Source organism: Pinus tabuliformis, chromosome 8 (assembly GCF_031772625.1).
Source record: "Pinus tabuliformis cultivar Carrire ecotype Pingquan chromosome 8, CPIR1, whole genome shotgun sequence".
Lineage (NCBI taxonomy): Eukaryota > Viridiplantae > Streptophyta > Pinopsida > Pinales > Pinaceae > Pinus > Pinus tabuliformis.
Window position 1 is genome coordinate 672289248 of NC_142294.1, and position 20120 is coordinate 672309367.

General features: G+C 34.4%; 1 pseudogene; it reads right to left on the reverse strand.

Annotated features, from left to right (window-relative positions):
- Positions 1 to 11505: 11505 nt before the first annotated feature.
- LOC149237361 (large ribosomal subunit protein uL10-like) lies at positions 11506 to 16990 on the reverse strand (annotated as a pseudogene).
- Positions 16991 to 20120: the final 3130 nt, after the last annotated feature.

Sequence of the window (20120 nt, forward strand, 5' to 3'; positions counted from 1 at the left end):
TAAAATCTCTAATAGTTCACCTACTAGGAATAGTTTCTCTTTGATGTTAGATAACATCGATAGCTTGATCGAGACATACCAGAGAGTGGGCCGAGAGAGCTGCCTCCTACATTCCATACATGCAACTAGGAGGTAGGAGGTTAGAGGGCCATATACTTGGGAGGCGGTGAAAGATACCACCAAGAACATATATGCTTTTGGGGAGTTGTTCGACATCCCTACGGAGTGTCATTCTATACATTGAGGTCTGATTCCACTAAGATATTTTAAGAATGTTCATGCAAACCATTTTCTTTATGATCAATTCATTGGAGCTTAGGGCCAGTTCACCCACCATGACCGGGTCCACTTTCAGTTTTCAAAACATATATAGGCATAGTTCGTGCTACATATGAGGTCGAATTACACCAACACAAGATCTGATTTTTATGGATCTAGATTGGGACATACCTTTGATCGTGACAAGGCTTGCAGGGACCCTAGGCATGTAACACAACCTCCAAGATTATTCCCACTAACATCTTGGACTGTGGTATTACCAATAGAGCTAGAGGAGATGTCGCAGCTAGTCCCTAGGACCATACATACCATTATAAATAACATGCAAAGGATATTGGCCAGTTTGCATGTCCAATTGCATGGAGAGATGTGAAGACCACCGCCATTTGCTCGTGACCTCCTAGCTCCATTATACGATGATTCATATATCGTGAGTCTTCCCACTCGCCATCTCTTGTCATATGCATGTATGTGTTGTGATGCCATTCGTGACACTTGGAGGGTGCATGACCCACGTGACGTAAACCAAGAACATATATATGAAACATTTGACTCTTATAATCCAATTATACATAATTATTTATATTAATTTAGGTTGTGTTATATTTCATTTATATCAATAAGTTCATGATAACATGTAGACACAACCCAACTACATAGATGAGGTTATGAGTTCATCTGAGGGGGTAGTTGATCAACCAGACTAGCCTCTTCTAGTGCATGTTTCCATGGATTTTCCTCTACCTCCACCTCCACCTCATAACACTCATGTTGAGGAGGGTCATAATGTACAACCACATAGACCAATAGTTGAGGTAAACTTTTTTATTCCTATGAGTTCAACATTTTCTTCTTTTAAGTTACATGCATGCTAATTAATTCGTAGACTAATTATAATGTTTCTTTGTTATTGTGTACACAAGCCCATATGTAAAATGTTATCGATGTCGAAGTTATGTGGACAGATGGGTGGTATGTTGTGTATATAGGAATTAGCCATGCAGGTCCAACGATGCAGGCCCCAATCTTTGAGCCACAGGTAGGGGAGAACCAAACCCAGATTCATCATATCCCCATCTTAAATGTGTTACATTTCACCTAGAGTGAGGTTATTAGATTCATATATGTAATTAAATATTGTTCAAAATCATTTATTTCCATATTTCTTATTTGCTGCAAATAACAATCTAATTCATTTGAATTTGAATGTGTTATATTGCAGTACCGATTATGGACGATTAATTTGCGCGACGAAACTCACATAGAATTTCTAGCACTACTTACACTGAATAGTTTGCATATTTTCAAAACCATTTCATAGGGCACATTCACATGTGATACAGACTTTTTATATTTCCATACATCAAAATTTTATGGACGTACGCGAACATTATTTCAGTTTATCAATGCTTATTACTTCAGTTTATGGATGTTCATGTAACATTTGTGATTTTTATATAATTTAATATGGATATTTTATTGATACATTCATTATTTCACTTTATGGATTTTTATTAATCTTGTTTATAGATGTTCATTAAATTTTGAATTTTATCAATCTATTAATTATTTTAGTAGCTTAAATTTTTTCTATATAGTAAAAAAAATAACAATTTTGATTTCTAGTCTTATAGACTAAGAAGATAAGTACAATATTAAGCTATGATGCAAGTCACTTTGACACTTAAAATGAAATAAAATATATTATGGTTGAATTAAAAAAAACAAATAAGATGGAAATACGTTTTAAATTCAATTTAAAAAGATGATTGATAAACAACAAATAAGTTTTAATCAAATTTATTTCTTTTGAGGTCATCTACAAGAGCTGAGTCATAATATGATATTTAAGTCATATGTGTTGTAATTTAATATAACAAAAAATAATTAATGACATATCTTTCTATAATTCTATATATAGTTAAATATTAATTGTCCAAAATTTACTTGGTTATCTCAAGGTTCAATTAAAAACACAAATGAAATTGAAATAAGTTTCATTCTATTTTAAAATATATCTTGTAAACAACAAATACATTTTATTCAATTTTATTTATTTTGAGGTCATCTATAGGAGCTTAGTCCTAACATGATATAATTACAATATTGCTATGATGAAAGTCATTTCGATACTCAAAATGAACTAAAATATATCATGTATCAATTTAATATTTAGCATGGAAATAATAAAAAATATGTTTTATCTTGGCTTGTAGAAAGTGCCTTTTAGTGAAATCAATATATATGTTATTACAATGATTTTAAAAATGAATTATTTGAATTCTAAATTCATCCATATTATAATTATATATATAATTATATATATATATATATATGGAGAATTTTGTGACCCACCCATATACCATTGCATGGCCAACTCTTTGAAGTATATTTCAATCAATTCCTTATCTCAAGCTTCAACTAAAAAAAAAAAGATTGAAATAAATTTTATTCAATTTTAAAAGATTCCTTGTAAACAACAAATAAGTTATATTCAATTTTATTTGTTTTGAGCTCATGTACAAGAGCTTAGTCATAACATGATATAATTACACTCTTACTAAGATGCAAGTCACTTTGATACTTAAAACGAACTAAAATGTATCATGTATAAATTTAATATTGAGCATGGAAAGAATTACAAATATGTTTCATATTGACTTGTAGAAAATGTCTTTTAGTGCAATCAACATGTATATTATTACAATTCAATTTAAAAAATAAATTATTTGAATTCTAAAGTCATCCATATTACAATAAAAAAACTATATATGAAAATTTTTGTGAGACACCCATATAACATTGCATGGTCAACTTTTTTAATTATTGCAATCAATTTCTTATTTCAACTTCAATTAAAAAACAAAATAGGATTGAAATACATTTTAAAATATGTAGTGTAAACAATAAATAAGTTTTAGTCAATATTATTTTTTGGAAAATTTCTACAAGGACTTAGTCATAACATGATATAAGTCATTCGTATTGCAATTTAATATAGCTCAAAAAATAGTATATGACAACATTTCTATAATTTTATATAATGTTATCAACTTTCCTAAATTTACTTAGCTATCCAAGTAGTTTAATCAATTCCTTATGATTGAAATAAGTTTTATTCAACTTTGAAAGATGTGAAGGTGTAAACTACAAATAAGTTTCATTCAATTTTATTAATTTTGAGGTTATCTATAAGATCTTAGTCACAACATGATATGTGTGTGTGTGTGTATGTGTGTGTGTATGTGTGTGTGTTTGTGTGTGTGTGTGTGTGTGTGTGTGTGTGTTGTACTTTTTATAATATAATACGAAGCATGTGTGTAACTCTTTCCACGCTTTACAACAATCTAACACATGACATTTATTAATAACATAATTTTTTTTTAATGTTGTTCATAATCAATATCTAGTTGAATTTCCATTTTATGTGAAATAATATCATATCAACTTGGTTAAATTATCAATAGATTAAATTTTATATCTTTCTTGATTATAAATCTATGGGGTCCACATAAGGATCTTATCCTTAAAAATAAAACCTCCTAGAAGTTTGGAAAACTTTATTTTACAAAGGCTCGATCGAACTTAGTAGATTGATCAAGAGTTATAGCTTGATCGAGGCCATCATTAATAGTGTAAATGGATCGATTGAGGGCTTCTTAAAAGCTTGATCGAGTTATTTAAATTTATTTTTTTATGCAGTTGATCAAGCTTATGAGGTCCTAAAAACCATAATTTTAGCACCCCTTTTGCAGATTTCTCTACAACACCATTTTGTACCCTAGAGGAATTATGAAAAAAATTGTCCTTAAGTGGAAGAGTTGATCATGTTGGTTTCATCAAGGAATCCTTTGTTGAGTGCATATGAGTTTGACATTTTCGAATTCATATGATTTCTTCATCTAATTTATCTTAAACGTAGTGCTTGAAAGTTTTTTGGACAACTTCAAAGGGGTTAAATAAAAAATCAATGACTTAAAATATACAAAATAAAATCTCTTCAAAAAATACTACTATCTTTGTTTATGAGTTCTCTTCAAAAGGTTCCTCCTGGTTCTTCAATTTATTTAAATTGTTGAAAAAAAACTTATGCAAACACATGTGTCTTGAAATACGACTTCACCAACTTCAAAAAGTGATGAAAAATATAATTTTTCATAAAAAAATTAATATGAAAAACTTAGTTCTCTTTGTGTAGATCATTTTTATATATATAATTTTTAAAAATTACACATTCTAGACTAAGTTATGTTACGTGAACATACACATACCTCTTAATATTTGTGAAAATTTGCAAGGACAAACATTTCATTTAATCAAAAATTAAAAGATTATATGACATTATTTTTTTTTTGTAAAAACATATCATTAGGACAACAACATAATTCTACGCAAGTTCTCTTTTTACTCTGAATCAAAATTCATAATGCTTATATGAATTTTGAGGGCTTAAATTCAATAAAAGAGTAAAATTTTGAAATTTCGTAGCCACATTTGGGCCAAAAGTGTAACCCATCTTCATGCATTCACCCTATCCCACATTTGTATTTCCCATAATGCCTAAAGAAAACAAGGTATATACAATGAGAATATGGTTATGAAAGTTAACTGTAGAAGAATATGTTGTTAAGCTAAACAATTACCTTGTACATTTTCAATTTAGGCTTTTCATCTTTGTCAACATTTTCTGTTGAATTATGTTCTTCATCTCAAAGAAAATTAAGGCATTTTTCATCGTAATACATAACAATAAATGGAACTTGTTGTCCTCTGAGATGACTCTAGGTCAGTTAGTCATGCCATAGCATCTAAAATATTTTATTGGTTTTAAATTTAATGGATGACCAATGATATGAATTATTTAAAATAGGTGCTTAAGCCTTAACAATTACTAAACTAGATGACAGGGTTGTTATTTGTCTAGCTATAGTGAATTGATTTTAAAGTGAATGAATAGAACAATATATGATGTTATAACTTGCTAAATATTCAAACAAAATATTTGATTGGTTATAAGAAAAGAATAGAGGCAAACAACGTTTCTTGTAGAACAAAATATATTTAAATGAATGCAGATTTGTGTGACAATTAATTGATATAGGGGAGTTTATAATAACAAATAGTCTGATAAGCTAGTCCTTAGTTATTGATGATAACTTCACAGGGGATTTAAGACAAACTAGTACTCAATATGATCTAACCATATCTCTGCATAAAGAATTGAATATATGAAGCAATACATAATGAAATAAGCACATACGAAAACTTACAAGAAGACAAAACTATAGTAGACAAATTCATAATCCTTTCATTAGCTTTGCAAATATCCAACTCGATTACAATTCTATTCTCAATGCTCTACAAGGGTTCAACCCTTAATAACTCGTAGAAGGATTTATTTATACAAAAGTTCTACTAGATATTTTGAAAACAAAATTACAAAAATAATACAAAATTGTAGGAATTTGAAAACTTCTAAGTGTTGGTCCTATCCTTTAGGAATCTGTGGATGATGTGCTCCTCAAAAAGTGTTTCCCAGTTGTCCTTCAGTTGTTGATGAAAGTTACTCAATAAATTCACATAAGTGATCCCATCAATCTTCACTATGTATCACAAGATTTACCAATTTTCTGTAACCTTCATCAACCTCAGTGTATTTCTCAAAAGTGGGATTATTCAGAAAAAAAATATTTAATTTCATGCTTAATAGTTAAATCAAAATCTAAAGCTTCTAATGCTTGTTTCCCTGTAATATGCCCCTTTATACATGCAAAGTTTGATTTATCAGTGGTTATGGTGTAAAGCTTCTGGAAGTATTCTTCTAGACTGATCATCATGTCATTTGGGGCCGCTAATCCTGGAAGTCCTCTCTGATTTAGTAAATTAAATTTAAAATGAAACCTATGGACCAAATTCTTCAAGGTTTGACACTTGGTCTCTAACTGAGTCATCAAGTTCTTCTTCTGCAACACCTTCTTGATTTCTAAGATGGTTTTTGTTCTGTCCAGAATTTGAATCTACTACAATTCAGCCCTAGTTTTTGAGTTAAGAACTATGATCATGTGTGCAGCCTCACTTGGTTTATCGTTGAGTAGCTTCCTCACTTGATCAATGGCTACCTGACATCTTTTTACAAGTTCCTCCTACTCAAAAATGATTTGAATGGAAGGCCATACTTCATTCATGGCCTGACTTATATCTGCCCATATGCTTTCCTTGGCTTGGGCCAAGGTCTAGGCAATCAATGACTGACTCTATAACTCTTCAATTCTTTTGCTCAACCTATGTGATTTTTTCATTTCCTCAACATACAAACTACTTATTTTCTGAGCTTCCACATTCTGAAATTTCTTATGAAGCCTTTCATTCTCTTGCTTCTGGTGAGTGAGCTCCTGTGAGAGTTTGTTCAAATCTTGTGTTGTCGATGAAGATTCCCCTGTGGCTGATGTTTATTCCCCTATTTTTTTGGACACTGTAATAGGAATAGTAGTGATGGGAGCTATAACTAACTGAGTAAATTGATTTTTTCCTTAAGAAATTTCTCAATCTTCTCCTCCATGGTTTTAATCTGTACATTCTACTCAATTATTAGTTTGATAATTTCTTCCTTGTGTTGCTCATTCTATGCCATCTCTTTGGTCTAGGGGTCCTCTGTGGAAGGAAGTTTCAATTTTTTTTCTCAATAATACAATGTATGTGTTCTTCTTCCTGATAATATCTTCAACAAATTTGACATCACTAGGGGCATATCCAATTCTAATTACTAAGTCCTCCAATGACTTAACCCTATTGTCTTTATCTAAAGATGATATTTTCTCAATCTTCAACTTTGATTGGACATTTGACATAGCATTTTTTAGCTTTGACAATGCCATAACAATGTCAGTCATGGTTGAGAACAACATCTCACCAGACTGCCTATGCATATCCATTTGATCAATTGGATGTACTGATTTGCATCAAATGTAAATACAATTTTCTTATAATCAGAAGAAATTTTAGGAAAAGGGACTTGAGCCTGCAGAAAGTCCATTTCCATTCTTCCTTTCTCACTGTCAAATGTTGTCAATAACCTATGCTGTGACGTGGAAGTCTGCTTCCAAAACTGTGCATCAACATTAGCTTTCAAAGCTTCATTCTTCTGCTTGATTTCAAGGAAGCCAGTGAAAACATTTGACTCCTCTGTTTCACTTGCTCATATTTATTGAGTAATTTCTAGAAAATTCTGTGAAGTAGAAGAAAAAGGAGTAGTAGTAATCACAGGTTCTTCTGTCCCAACAGAAACATGTGAATCATCCAAATTGATGATGATAAGCTCCTTCTAACCCTGAGTTGTAGTAGTAGTTGTAGTGCCCTTTGATTCAATCGTTGATTTATTCTAGTAATGGATGAATTCCTTCTCTCCCATTGTTGATGATGATGATCGTTCCCTAGGCCTCTTCTCATGTTTAGTTTGAGAAGTGGGAGTCTGAAGAGTACAAGGAGGTAGAATGTGTTCTTCTACTTCTTGAAGAGTATTCTCTTCCCATCGTTCCTGGTTTATAAACTTCTCAATCTATGGCCTAGGTGTATGATTATAAGGAGTGGTTTTGAGTTCCAACCTTAAGTCTGAAATAATGTTCAATGGATCATAGGACTAGGTAAAGATGGTTTAGAAATCCAACTATCTCAAAATAACATCTGCCTCTAAACCAGCTGGTCTGGTGTTACAGATGAATGATGCAACCTGTGCCTTTATCTTAAACTCTCCTCTCCGCTTCCCTGAAATGAAATGGAGCTTCTCCATGTCCATCATCTGCTTAATATATTCTAGAGAAAATATTCTCATTGGAACATATTTTGGCAGCTTATACGGAGCCAATTCACAACCATATACTCGGTTCTCTATGTAGTTCTGGTAAAGGTACCAGTCTCATGTTCTGACTTTATCACTGAGGTGTGGGATCCTTTTAATTTCTAAGCTGATGTTGGGTTCACTTTGATTGCTCAGGAGCTGTGCAATTGGGTGAATGAAACAATCTATGAAATTAGAGAATCTAAACTTAGTTGAGTTCTTTCTAATTAATCAAGTCCTGTCAATAACTGATTAATTCTCTTGCTGATCATCCTTCTTGTGAAAAACAATAGGCAACCTGTATCCCTGCTGAAAAATACACATATGAAATAAAATGGAGGAGTATTTAAACATTCCTTCAGTAGTGAGGTTCATCAATTTCTCATGCATAGATTCAGCCAAAAATTGACTATAGTTATACATGAATGTAGGCTTACTTTCTTTGGAAAATATAGATAGATAGCCTAGGATAGCTTCATCTACCCATTAGTCTGATTGATAGCCTAACAAGCAAGAAATGAGAGAAATTATATGTTTGGCACTTTCAGGGAACATAGATGTTGGGTAAGGAGGATTCTTCTTGGGGAGCTCAACATCTTCAGGGAGAAAGATTTCAAATATTTGAGCTCTCTTAGGGAAAGTTAGTTTCTGATATAGGTCAATTACGGCTGTAGTGGAGAAAAAACCAAGGGAGTCACTGTGAGCTATCATAAGCATTTTGTTTATGGTTTTTGTAGAAATAGTTATTAGAATGTCTCCATTATAAGCTACAATTGTTCTTTCTAAGGGATTATATTTAGATTGGCAAAAGATAACTAGGTCAGGAAAGGAATAAGTTTGGGGAAACATGTACAAGGGTAAATTGGATTCCCAAAGGTTTATTTCATCCTCAAAATCAAAATAGGTTTTCTTCAACGATTTGTGTAATTTGAACATGTCGAATTCACATTCAGTGTCTACAACTTTGAAGTATTGATCGACTAATGGAATATGATCCAAGTCCAAGGCATCAGAGGCCTTTCGGGTTTCCGGAGTTCCAGAGGAGATGGAAAATTTCTTATCCTTCTTCTTTGGAGCCATGGGTATAACAAAGTTGTAATGGTGTAGGGTAGAAAAATGCAGAGGTAGCTAAGAGGATACTTCCAGTTACAGGCTCAAGCTAAAATAGGGAATTTTGCACACAAGAGCAATGAATGGTAAGAGTGGAATAGTAGTAGAAGAAAGGAAGATGTAACAGGGGAGATGAATATTTAACAACGATTTAGGACGAATGTTACATAAGAAGTCATTGTTGATCGGCTAATCAGGAAATTAATACATTAAAGGGAAGGAAGAGCAGCAACGGAAATGGAATTTATGGTAGCAACAGATACATGGGAATGGTTAAGAGTGATTAGGTGAGGACATGTGGCATGGAGTCATTGGAGGAGGAAGGCGTGGGAGAAATGGCCATTGGCGTGGTATCGAGAAGCGTGGGATTGTGAATGGCAAATTTTTTGGGGGGGGTAGTGGTAAGTGGTTTGGAGTGAGGGGGGTGAGAAGTGTTGGGGCAGTGACACGTAGGTGAGGGGGCCCACACCAACGAAACGGCTTTTCACACCCCCCTCGTTGTTATCTCATTTCGTAGAGAGGGGGTGTGAAGAGGGTTCACATCGTTGATTTGGGTGGGAAGGCTGATGACCGTTGATCTTTGCCCGAAGTTTATCATTTTCCGACAAAATAATTTTGTCATTTATGACTTTTATTTAAAAGAAAAAGAAACATATTTACTTACAATAATTAAACACCCTATTTAACAAGGTAATTTAAAAAATAATGAAAATTAATCTAACTAAGGGCGCATTTAGACTAGCTACCCTTTTAAACTATTTAACTAATCTAACATAATCTATATGACTTTAGGCCAATTTTTTAATCATATTAGGCCTTTTATTTGCCCCGATCCAACCTAATTTCTAATTTTCAACCAAGATTAAACTGTTTGGTTAAATTTATTCTCTAGTCTATAACAAAAATTTAAATGGTCCCATCAAGATTATACAGTTTGATTGAGATAAGAAGAAAACCTAATTTTTAATTTTCAACCAAGATTAAACTGTTTGGTTGAATTTATTCTCTAGTTTATAAAAAAATTGTAAATGGTCTGATCAAGATTAAACAGTTTCATTGAGATGAGAAGAAAAGGTTGTGGCATAAAAAACAAGTTGCACATAGACCTTTATTATTAAAAATGGAATTTATTCATGAAGTTCATTTAAACAAGCACATTTATTCAAATCTTTTGACTATCTTTTGATGGGTTTCTATTTCATCTTTTTATTTTCTATGTTTTCAATATTTCTTCATTTTTTCTTTATTTTTTTTATACCCTATTTTATAAAATAACAACTAACTTATCAAAAATAAAACATGTTACAACAAAACCTAACAATACAAATCATCTTTCAACCCAATCAATAGTCAACCTAAACATAGAGAAACATAGTTTTTACATCATATGAACTTGCCTATAAAATCCAATAGAAAGACATATACAAACTCACTTCTAATTTTTTATCTTAAAACATCTATAATACATTGGAAATTTCCTTCACAACTTCTTCCTTGTCTAGTTTCATATATTCGTTTTTCCTCAGGTACTATATTCTCATTGTGTGCGACTAGACATGATATATCTTTAGACAACTCAATAAACACAAAAACACATTTACTTTTAAAGTCAGAATAAACGCAAAGTTAACCTTTTAAATTTAACGAAAACGATAGTGTACTAACTAGATGTAAAAATGTATTTGTTTTCTTTGTCGAAATGGAACTATACTGCTCCAATTAGATATTGGCACATGCTATCAAGAGGAAAGGAAACGAACTTACTCTTGTGATGAAATGATATTCTCCTGCTGCATAAATGTTTTAGCATACTTCTCCATTTCAAGAACCTGCTATTTTATTTTAGACCCATTCATTACAGAGTAAAGTAGAATTGACACAACCCTAAAGAGGGAGGAAGGAAACATCGAACTGAGTTGAGTGGTTATTTTGTTTGACCATCCATAAAGGCACACTTCCATAGAATATATAAGAGATTTATTATTATAAATAGACCATTTGACTTATAAGATATAGAGCTAAGCATAAATAGCTTAACTATTTAATACAAAATTTCAATGATAAAACAAATAACACTTTTGATACCTCAAAAATAACTCGTAAAAGTAACCCATTATAATAGTACCTTCAACTACATAATCTCAGACTATACACATACACTTACCTTAAAAAATTATTGTAGTATAATTCTTGATGGACTAACACTGCAACAAAAAGGAATAGTAGTGATTTTCTTAAAATTATCAATTCTAATGATTTGTTTTGTGAAACCCATATCATTTCTAGTCAAAAAGACTAAAACCCATATCCTATTGAGACTCTTCCTTTGTCTTAGGTTTCTTTTCCTCTTCCTTTGGAGCAGTCGCAGCAGGTGAAGCTTCTGTAACAAGAGAAATTGGGGTAGCAACAACTGCAAACATGGTTAGACCCTTCGAATAATCCACTTTCGCGGCTATTGGAAAAGAATAATCATGTTCAATCTCGACTGTCAGAACTTTCGTTTAACCATTGATGATATCATGTGGAATGATTGACTGTTAGAACATTATTTTAACCATTGATGATATCATGTGGAATAGATAGAAGCAACATGTCTTATTGTTGAACACCCACGGCACAAGATTGAGAATATTTATTAGCCAGTTAGTCCCAATAAGGTCATGGTTTTCAATCATAGAAACTATGCTGTTGTGATCCTAAAAAAATCCAGGTAATGGTGAATCTGATGATGGTGCTCACAAGAATTTGAAGTTTCTTCATCCATATGATACTTTGCTTCTAGGCCATAACTATCTACTAGTTACCTTTGAAGATGTTTTGATGGAGATGTTTGGGAAAAACTATCTACAGTTGAATAAATTAAGTTCCTTAAAGAAGGCTAAGGGATTAGACGAGGATCTTGTTCAATTATCAAACTCAAGTTCTATGGTCAAAGATTATCGTTCAGATGTGGAGAAAGAAAAATGGAATGAAAATAAGGTGCATGCATTCACAATATCAATGGGAAGACAAGGGCAGTGAAGACCAACATTAACAGGAAAAGAAAGGATAGAATGTGGAACAACTGGAATTTTAAAATAACTCATGGCTAGAGAAAGAGATTTTACGATAGAAATACCAACAAAAAATTTCTCTATCAAATCATGCTTTGTGAGATCAAAATCTTAAGGATAAAATGTTGATCCATTGTCACATATAGACTGCCCAATCAATCCATAGTAAAATGGTTGAATGCGAAGTTTCACAAGAAAATATATCTCGGAAAAACTGACCTTGTCTCCCTTCTTAATAAGCTCCATAGGTGTTATAATTTCAATATTACGTTTGTTAATATTTGTCGGAATATTTAACACTAAGAAGAAATATGTCTAAGATGGATCCAAATCAATGTTTCTAGGGGGTAGCACCACATCAACTGGTGCAACTAGATTAACATTAGATAGAGCTCCAACCTTTTACTTTGATACCCCTCCCACACCTTCTTGAGGTCACCCTTTGTGAAAAGAAGACCAACATTTCCCACTGTTGGACACCTAATCCTCTAAGGGTTGGTGTGGAAGTTGAACAACCAAAAGGAGTCCAAGGGACCACTTGGAATATGAAACCAAGGGTCACTCCTATTTATTATAAATATGTATCATTGTGAATAAGAAAAACAATCTCATGTTTATCTTTCCTATTTTGTCTCTGCCATGTGTGTGTTTAACATGGTATTAGAGCAGGTGATTTCCTGTCCTGCTAATGTTTGAGCCACAGGTTTTCTGGCCTCTCTGTGCATGCCAGTTTTTCCATTTCTACTCTGTGTCAGAAGCATTTCCTTTACAAAAACTCTGTAGTCTACACTTAATTCCCTGAAATTCTGCTCTTGAGCTCTATGTTGAAAGAGTTGCGCCACTTTAATATAGGTGTTTTCTAATATACCCCAGGTCTAACAATCCTTTGCATAACATATCTGTGCCTTCTCTGCCACACTATCGATTAGTTCTGACCTTTTGGTCCATATATTCTCCTATTCCATTATTGCGCAGAGAAACACTCCTTCACTCAACGTTATTGGTGACATTTCTATCCTCCCATTCTGAATGTGCTCAGTCATTTCACTCAGTTGTTTCTCTGTAATAACCAATTTATAGTGTCTGCGCCATTAAACTGGAACCCCAAATAGCTGACATTTAAAAATAAAAATAAAAAAAATCATTGGTGGCCAAGCTCAATAGCCATTGAATGGTTTGCCCACTTCGGTTGAATCTCAGCCTTCTGGTCAGGTTTTGCAAATCTTGCAATTGACTTGGAAATAACCAATCCATGGTCTACCCGCCATTGTTGTCTCTTTTTGGACCTTTCATTGCTCTTGCTGTGGGTTGTCTTCACCTTTTTGGTAGGGACTTCAGCAGAGCTACTGGTTGCTTCGCCAGATTTTCGTGGAGGCAGATGTCCTTCTGTGTTTGCAGAACCCTTGTGCATTGAATTCCCTCTTGAGGTTGTGTTTCTTTGCTGGGTGAGGGCCACTCTCTTTGTGCATTGTTGGACAATGTATTTCATTAGGACCACGTATTTTCTTGGTGGGTTGAGCGTAGCCTATTGCTGGAAGTTACTATCAGTCACAGATAGACCGTGAACCTTTTCTTGTTGGACAAGAGAGCTAGTTCTACTATTCCCTATGTGTATTTATTTCTATGTCTCATTGGAGGACGTTTTGGGCCTATTGAGACCATATTACTCTTGTTGGTCGAAGTCGGGACTTATTTCATCTGCGTTGAAGTTTTAGTAGTGGGGACCCTGAGCTCCTTATTATTGGACAGAATATAGGTCATGGGTCATATTTTTATGCTGGATTCAAAGCATTTATTAGTGCCGCTAATGTATTTCTGAGTCAATTTCTGAGATGAGGTCTCTCCACAAATTATATATCCAGGAGAAAATTCTAGTGGCTGAAGTTGCCCATTAAATAACTACCAAGGTTCATGCCAAATTATTCAGTTTATGAGAGGGCCGATTTGAAATTGGAAGGCGCATTGTTGCAAGTAATTCTTCTTTTTGGCCAAACATCCTCAATTTGAAACTGATTTTAACATCAAACGGTTCACATTCAGAGTTATGGAAAAAGACGAATCTTGTTGCATCTGTCAGAGGCCACTTCAGGAAGCCAAGATTCACTACTAAAAGGATATATCAACTGTGGGCAGATTTATCGTTTGGGCACGAGTTCTGTATGGAAATTGTCAGCTGAACGTACACATATGTATCCTCCTTGTTGTGCTTGTAAGGCAAAACTGAGAGCCTCTCCTGGACATTCATTGAAAGGAGCACAATACAAGATTGAGCTAGCCCACGCTAGAGGTTAACCAGACTATAGCTGCACTTGTTCATTTCTAGGCCAACCCAAGTCTTCATTTTCACATAAGGGTCACTTGTAGCTTAACAATGATTGCTGCCACAACTAATTATTCCTAAACAGAGCTTGAAAGATTCCAGCAAGGTCACTCTATTCATATGTTTGATGGCAAAGCATCTGACTTCATCTGCAATGAGTTCAATTCCTGAATGCATTACACCCTTGCCATTCCATTAGTCATATGGAGCAAGTCAATGCCATGAGAAGTTGAAAAGCTACGAGAAACTGTTTATTTTATAATATTCAACTACTTGAATGCCACAATATGCCCTGAGGAGAAAGTAGGGCTGTAACGATTTTTGCACAAGATTTTTATCCTCACCATGATGTTGGACCGAGGTCTATGTAACCAAATTTGATAATAACCTATTTCCTGTTTTGAGTCTCATCGTTTGGGAATGCACAATATAATTTTCCTTGTATATGAATGCAACCAACCATCGTTGTGTGTGGATTTGGAGAATAATTGTAGAGTTAAAATCTTGCTTTTGGTTCATTCCTCAAGGAAGAATATCACTTGATTGTTGTAGTTTTCTGTGAGAACAAATTTTGAGAGTACCTTGCAGTGACATTGGTTCATAGTTGTGAACAAATTTTAAAGTGTAAGTTTGACATTGGAGAAAATGGCTAGAATCAATGAAGTATTAGAGTTCCTCAAAACTTTGATATTGTCTACTACTCATGATACATTAAAACTCAACAAAGTTTCTCTCATGGACATTCAGGTCTGTCTACAAAATGCACAAGAGAAAATTGACTTTTTGTTGCTTGAATCTCAGCTACAACAAGTAGAATTACAACAATGGAATCGTCATTCCGAACCTATTTCTGTTCAAAACATTGAGACAACAACCCATAAGCAGCACGTCAATAATATTACAATTCATTCAAATTTAGTACCCAATGAAGTAGCAGTTGTACATGTAGATGTAGAAATTCAGTTTGCACTTCCTAAGCCCATCATCAGACCTTGGGAAGAGCTTGTCCACAACAAGCACAGAACTGGTCTCGGATATGACAAGGACGTGTCCCTTCATATTCCAGATTACTCAAAGCCCATTCAATTTCATAGTGCTGGATTTCTTCATGACAGTTCACCTTCAGCTTCTGCTCCTCTTCCACAGCAACAACAAGAGATTGTGAAATGACAACACTGTGACCAAGTTGGCCATATGAAAGATCACTGTTTTGATCTTCATCCATGTAAGCATTGTCATAAAACCAGTCATTCTTCAAACAGATGCTTCAAAAACAAACATCCCGCAAGAACAATGATTCATTTGGGATGGATTGCTTCTTGGCAATGGGCTTCAATAGCCAAGAAGATATTTCTCTCATACAATAGGATTTGTTCTCGAATATTGAAAAGTCTTGCAGTTGAGTTCTCTTCATCTTCTTGCCTTGTATCTAACAGGGGGGGAAATGATGGTCATCTACAACCTTCAAAGCCACATCAACTGAGCCTGAGCCACAACCTGCCATACCAGATTCAGAGTTGTAGCCAGAGAAAAATATGCCCCTGAGCATGCCTTCAGTCGGTGATACCTCTTCAAAGAATTGGGGACACTTCCTCTAGCAGAAGACTTCAGCTTCTTGCCAGTTTTGGAAGAGTTCCAGGAATTGCATTAAGCATTCCAGAGTTGTTGACCATCCTTAAACCATCACAGGTTGAGACCTTCCTTTTCAGGTTGAGGTTCTCCCTTTTATGTGAGGTGAGACCTCCCTTTCATGGTTGAGGTTTCCCTCTTCAAAACATCAGAAGCACTTCCTCTAGTAGAAGACCTAAGCTTCATGCCAGACTTGGAAGAGTTCCGGGAACTGCACTAAGCATTCCAGTGTTGGTGGTCATCCTTAAACCACTGCCCTTTATACCAACATTTCAGAGAGCACATTCAACCTAGTGTTGCGATGCCTTTTTGCTCATTTTGTATTACAGCTCTCTTTTTGGACTCATACATAACCCTTCGGATTAAGGGGGGCAATGTTGGACACCTAATCCTCTAAGGGTTGGTGTGGACGCTGAATAGCGAAAAGGAGTCCAAGCGACCACTTGGAATATGAAACCAAGGGTCACTCCTATGTATTATAAATATGTATCATTGTGAATAAGAACAACAATCTCATGTTTATCTTTCCTATTTTGTCTCTGCCATGTGTGTGTTTAACACCCACCAACAAAGGAATGAAGTTATGATAAGCAATGTTCTAAGACATCTTTGCATAGAGATAAATGGATCTCTTCACCATGGTATTTTCCCAATAAGATTGACTGAATCCGGCCTCAAACTAGGATGAATGTTCCGCACTTTCTTTGATCCCCCATTGTATACAATGCGGACCAACACCTATGAGTATTTTTCTACCAAATCACATATTTTAGTTTTCAACTACTTGGATCCCACATTATCTATAATGCAGACCAACACCTGTGGGTATTTCTTTAGAAAAGTATATATTTTCTTATAGTAGTTGACCTTCTCCATTGCCTTTGTTCCCTTTAACGCCATTCACATGCCCCATGGAATACTCTCGCAAGCTGCAAACTTAAATAACTATTGCAAAACCCATTTAAAGGAATTATCATAGATTCATATTTGTAACACTATTGATAATATCTTGAACTGTAAGGCTATGTTTTGTTGCAAAGCAACCATCACTTTGAATATAGATTATTTAGATGAATGGAAAACATCATTTACTTGATATTTCAATAAGGAATGATGTTACTTTAAAAGAAAAAGAGGTTTATGGCAACATTGAAGTCATGTGATATTCAGAGTGCTTCATTTATACTGGATAGATTTATTTGTTATCTTCTTTCCAATGTCCTTAACATTCAACGAAACCCACAATGTTTTGCAACATGCAAACCATGTTACTAATAAATAGTGAAGCATTTATGTGATCTCAAATGACATGTCCCAAGAGTTTATACCCAACCCAATAAAAAACCTAGACAATTTTCCCCAAAATAAACAGGAAAAAGTAAGACAAGTGTGGCATTGTTGGTTTCTATCCATGCATAAAATTATAGGTGGTGATCTCATGCAACCTTGCAAATATCTACTCCCCCATTGTGGGTTCCCAACATTTACAGATTTCAGGAAGCATTCAAGGCCAAAGGATATATGCAGCCATCTAGCCACGTAGTTAACCTTCTGGTATGCTCAGAGTAACCAGGAAATCATGCTAACACCAGTGCAATCTTGGTCATCGTACTTCACAGTTCAATCGCCCTATGGGATCATACTAATTTCTCATGATAACTTATAGTGGTTTTATACTATCCAGCATAAGTGTGGTGTCATGGCAAGTTGTCACCCTCTGTCATGTCTATTTACATCCCCTGCTACCTCCATTGGAGCCCAGTCGTGTCGGCAAACAATGTGTATGGCGGTATCAATGCGGAGAAAAAATTCCTTTGATGTTGCTTCTTTCTTCGCTTTCGGAAATTGGCTCGTTCCTGAGTATTTTTGGGTGGTCTCAAAGGTGGAATGGTTGTGTCACAATTGGTTGGACTCTCAGCCATCCCCGACCTCCAGTGCTAGCAGGATGGTTTCAAAACCTTCAATGGCCCCTTTGGCTCACTATATTTATCCAAACTTCCCAAAATCTCCTCTGCTTTCTTATCGTTCACAGGATTTAGATACAAAGAGGCAAGTCTCGGTCTAATTTCTCTATTTCCTTAATTCTCTATATGTTGAGAAATTCGGTAAGAGCTGATGCATTTAGAGAGGGGTGGCAGAGCTCAATTGGAGCAATTCGGGGAGGTTCTGCATGTGCAAGATTTCATGCAGAGCCTCGACCATCAAGTTCCCTTCTCTGGTATATAAGAGTTTATATAAGGCTCATGAGTCGTCGTGGATTGCAGTAAGTAATAATTGGCTTCAATTTTATTCAATTGGTCTTTGCATGGGGTCAGTTTCGTGTTATCTGGGGTCAGTTTACTGTTATCTGGACCTGTAAGACATGTCATCTCTACGCATAAAATGGAACCCCTTTTTGGAATATATAATTAACCACAACCGGGTCTCGACTCTCAATTAGTTTCTCATGGGAGTCTAGTTGATGCTATATGGAAATTCAAAAAATCCCATCTTTAAGTGTGATGTGGATTCATTGATAGGGATCCTCTCTGTAGTGAAATCAACCTCAAAGATTTGGGGAATCAATATGGTCTGAAACCTCTACACGGTGGTCCATGACAGTTCTACAATGGTCCAGATCATCAACGATAGTTGGCGGGTGAACAAAACGTTGGGTCAGTAACGATCCTTAGTGGGAGATGGTTGGTCAACACTTTTTATTTTTGCCATACTGTTGTTCTCTTTAATGCATCACCTTAGCTGTGGAGAAGATGGAAAAATTTTGTCCAGTTTACATGGCCCTCGTGAGTAGGGCCATCATTTTTGTAATGATATTCACAATATTTCAGTCTAAGACCTCCTTTTTTTTTTGTTGGAAACGTTAGTTAGGAAAAACATCAGTCATATAAGAATCTAAACTTGTGTTATTGGTCAGACCAATAGTACATAGGAAAAAAATATGAATCCTTTTGATTCAGTAATATAAACATGAGAATTACACAGAAAAAACCTTGCAAATGTATACATGATTGTAGGTCCTCTCTCCTTATTTAAGTTTCATGAATTTCCAATCTGACCATCAGAGAGAGAATGAACATAACTTACCCCATAATTGTTGGCTTAAGCTATAGTTTAGAGAAAAGGGAAAACCGTGTCAGGGGCTCATCAATATTTTTCATTCCACAACTTGATTATTCAAGTTATAAAAAGGATTGAACTTCATGAATAACCATGGACTTTGTGTCAGCAATTCTATAATAAGTCCAGACAAAACTGTATGGAATGTTCGCTATGCAATTATTGATTGGTACTTATGCATTGTGAATAGGTTAGATCCAACGTTTCTATTTCACCCATATAATATCTATTCCATAATTATGTATTTCACTGTTTGATAATAATATTTATGGTCTAATTTTTTCCACTATTGCAATTGGTTTTTAGGATTTTGTAAGCCACTTGTTTATTAGACAAAGAGGAAAATATGAAGTCTCATAGATCTATATTTTATAATTTTTTTTACGAATTATGCTAATAAATAGAATTTATTTATCAAGTCACAACCAACTTTTGAATCCAAAAACTTTACCCGTGATCATAAGATGCGTTTCCTTTTTCTATTCTCATTGTCATTTCTATTATGTATTAACAGTGCATTGATAGAGATCCATCTAAAACCCGAATCTTTTATGCATGAACAAAATAAAATTAAGGTGCCAAAGGTGCCAAATCTCAATGATTTTGTAGAAAAAAAACACTACGCAGGACTATCAGTGGAATGTCATTTATGCTTTGTGAGATTACCCTCCAACTATTTTAAAATATTATATCTACTATGTGTTGCGAGAAGGCTTATCTCCTTATTCAATTGACTCTCCAATTGTTCTAGAATCTTATATCTCCTTTATGTTGTGAG